Source organism: Octopus bimaculoides, chromosome 10, assembly GCF_001194135.2.
Source record: "Octopus bimaculoides isolate UCB-OBI-ISO-001 chromosome 10, ASM119413v2, whole genome shotgun sequence".
Taxonomy (NCBI): domain Eukaryota; kingdom Metazoa; phylum Mollusca; class Cephalopoda; order Octopoda; family Octopodidae; genus Octopus; species Octopus bimaculoides.
Window position 1 is genome coordinate 78,774,936 of NC_068990.1, and position 4,468 is coordinate 78,779,403.

Here is a 4,468-nt window from a genome sequence, read left to right on the forward strand (position 1 = left end):
ACACACACACACACACACACACACACACACACACACACACACACACACACACACACACATATATATATATATATATATATATATAGATACACACATACGTATATATATATACATATATATACATACATATATGTATAATATATATATTCATATATAAACTCATATACCTATTTTTATATGTGTGTATATATGTATACACTTACACAAATATATAGACACGTGTGCGTATACACACACACACTATTACATATATATATATATATTATATATTTCCAGTATATGTATATACATACACACACACATATGCACACAAATATAAATATGAATATATTTCAAAAATAAACAATTTACTCAGGGACATAAATAAACGATGCCACCAATGGATTAAAAGTATATTTATATACTAGCTTAAAAGCCGCACTCCGGGTGGTCTTTTAAGTTAGCTCCTGCGGAGGGCTAACTCGGTCTGCAGCCTAAAACTAAGGAGAGCAATAATAATAATAAAGCATTTATTGATAACCAACCAATATGGCATTACTTTAAATTCAGTTTAAATGAAAAAAAAACATTGTTTGAGTTCTTTTAAAATTTGAATTTTCAACTGTTAGCATGTAACAAATCCTTATCAAGATTTGATCCCAATACTAAAAGTTCACGATCCATATGATGGGGAGATTTTCAATCACGGGATCATCCTTATTCCAAAAAGGTATAATATGTCTATGTAGAGCAAATGTAGACTAAGATACAGGGGTCTCAGTCGAACAGACAGAATTTCGCGTTCATCATTATAGAATGTATATATATATATATATATATATATATATATATATATATATATATATATGTTCTGACTTTGTGTCTGTGTTTGTCCCTCACCACCGGTTGATAACTGGTGTTGGTGTGTTTACGTTCGTAACTTAGCGGTTCGGCAGAAGAGGCCAACAAAAAACGTACGAGGCATAAAAAAAGAAAGAACTCGTGTTCGATTAAAAGTCTGGTGATTGAAAAAGATAAAAGAACCGCTAAATTCCTGAGTAAAACTTTAAGCTAAGGAAGGTAACTCTTGTAAACCGTTCACTACGGCGCTGAAACCTCTCACGGTTGCTTTATCTACTAGAAATAGCAGCCCAAATGCTTTTAAATCCGACCACAATGCTAGTCGTTCAAGAACCAAATTAAGGGAAGATTTTCAATTCCGGGATCATCCTAATTCCCAAAAGAAATAATATGTCCATGTAAAGCAAATGAAGCCTGAGGCACTGGTGTCCCAGACGGACAGACAGAATTTCGCGTTTATTAATATAAATATAATTGTTTTTTGGGGGGGATTGTATGTTGTTGACGTCATAAGAATTTCCAGAGATCGTAGAATAATTCTTTTTCTGAATTGGTTCTCGAGGAACATAGAAAGATACAAATAGTAGCATGGAAATATTCTTTCTGTCCGAATCGGACAGAGAAATTTGAATTTCTTTGGTACATTGGTAGAACGCTTATCATATATACAGATGTAAGATGTAAGGACGGGCAGCCTTCGATCCTTTTCTATCCGAAAAGGGTTTTCAACTCAGTGTTACTCAGTATTATTATTTTAAACTTCATATGTACTTCGAGATCCAATTCCAAAAATGAATTATTCTTCATTCTCTCGAAAGTTTATAAAATCTTATGATGTCAACGATATCTATCTATCTATCTATCTATCTATCTATCTATCTATCTATCTATCTATCTATCTATCTATCTATCTATCTATCTATGTATATGTATATATGTCTATATATGTGTGGGCGTGTATGTGTGCGGATATATACATATGTATATGTATATATAAATATGTACACACACACACACACACAAACAAAACATTCAAACACAAAGATTTGAAACAAGATGTCACTACTGTTAATATCATCTGTGGATAAAGTTTAAAATTGATGATATCAACAGCAGTGACATAGGTGGATCGCAGGCAAAACAGTATTATTTAGCTATGAATTATAAATTTGCACGAAGCGTAATGATGCTCAAAAAGCATACACCTGCTAGAAATAAGAGCTAAAGTCTTAAATTAACCCACCGTACAGCACCAAGATAACAGAGAAAAACAGAAGGCGAGGAAAATGGAAAGAATTCAAACATTCAAAAGCACAACAATAAAAGATTATTCAGCAGTTTAGGACATCCACATACAGTTTAATTGACGAGGTATTAATTTAGTTTATCGAACAACCGAATTCTCATCGTCGAATGTTAGAGATCTGCCTCTGCGGTGTACACACACACACACACACACACACACACACACACACACACAATAGTGTATGAAATATACAGGGAGAGAAAGCCACCATGTAGATTTCTTACATGCTAGAAAGGGCAGTCAAAACCCCTAACCACGAAAAAAACATTAAAGCACGTTGTTTGTACGCGAGCAAGACATTTAAATGACCATATATTTCAGTTAACTTTATACCCACGAGTTTCAACATTAATGACCGAATAAATCAACTAATAAGTTAATTAACTGATTAATTAGTCATCCGTAGCTCGTCAGTAAGGTCATAAATATGAGACTACAATACGTACCGAAAACACAAATTAAACACATGCGCATTAAGTCCCATCTTTATACATCAATTTAGAAACATAACCAGGGAAGGTGTTTAATATGTTTGTATGTTGTTGTGTTATCAGTTGTCAATCGTGTTTCCAATCAAAACCCCAATCAAAACTACTGAGAGATATTCAAATGACACGGAGAGATGCTTATTTAGAAAATGTAATAACATTCGGCATTTTGAAATGTTTTCCTCTTCTTCAATGAAAGGATATCATTCAACTTGTGGGCTGTTGTTGCTTCTACTCTTTACATACACACACACACACACACACACACACACACATGTATGTATTTAAATGTTTCCTGCTAGAAACATAATTTTGTTCGAGAAGGACGTCTGTTATGACAGGTGAGTGTTGAATGTGATAACTAATACAATTTCAAAAAGGAAAAGATTAAAAAGAAAAGATATTTCATATGATAAAATGACAAAATATCGCTTTTGTGAAATTATTTTTCTTCTGTCCTCTCTGACAAATAGATTCATTTAGACAAATAAAAGAGAGTTAAATGAAGGAATAACAATTCACGCATTGGTATATCAAAAAGAAAGATACATATACTGATACATGCACATATACACATACGATTGATATGTTGTACTCGTAGTACATCGAAAGCAACTTATATGAACATTATATCTCGCCCACCCGGTGCCTCACATCAAGACGGTAAGTTTGAGAAAAGATTTGAAATTGTAAAAGAAGTACTAAAAAACTAGATCAATACATTAACGTACATCTGAAGGATGACTTCAACTTCTCCCACATCAGATGGCACGAAGGCAACATATAATCTCAGGAATGACACGCAAAGAACGCAATCAAGCAAAATCTCTGCTTGATTTCACGAAAACGATGTTTATGGAGCAGACGATACTCTTTCCAACCCAAAACAATAACTTCTTAAACTGTCGCTGCATCAACAATGTGGAACTTATCCGCAATGGGAAGATATCACTGACGATTTTCGCAGACCACAACGCAATAGAACATACAATGTATGGTCCAAAACTAAAGTTGTATTCCACATAGATAGCACTCAAACTCTATCCAGGCTGGAAGTCAATTGAAAAAGTAGATCCTGAAATTTCGCTTAAAATTTTACATAAGACAGTGATGTGAAACTCCAAAGATTCACGTCTAATATACGATCCATGTACAAAAAAATTGTGCCAAAGAGAAGAGCCACTACACATAAAAACCTTGTTTCTCAATACATAAAAGCCCTTACGAGACGGGGAGTAAAGACCTCAAGTAGCTTAGATACAAAACTTTAATGAAAGTGAAAAATCCCATCTCAAAGCGACAGAGATCGAAAATAAACTCAGATTTTCTTATGAAAAAGAAAGAAAAGAAAGAGAAATCAAGTCGGTAGAAAATATAAAAATGAATGCTAAAACCTTCAACAAGTTTGCAAAAAAATCAGCCTCAATGCGTTAGAAAACAGGGCCACTGTGAAAAGAAAATAGATGAGTGAGTCTAGAGTCTGTGAGGTTAAGTGAATACTAACTAAACAATTCCAGTGTCTTTACCTTTCCACTGGGAAAGATACAAAAAGCAAGCCGTAGATCTACACATGAAAGAAAGGTAACCGATAATTACATCGACGTAAAAGTGGAAGATATAATATCGGCCATTGATGAGATGAGCTCGGACTCAGGAACGGGCCCAGATGGATTTCCGGTTCAGCAAAGGAAACCAATGAAATAAGTAGACTGTTTAAAAAGATTCTGAGGTCGATTTGTTCGACCGATAAATACATACATACATACATACATACATACATACATACATGCATACATATATACATATACATATGCATATATATATATATATATAT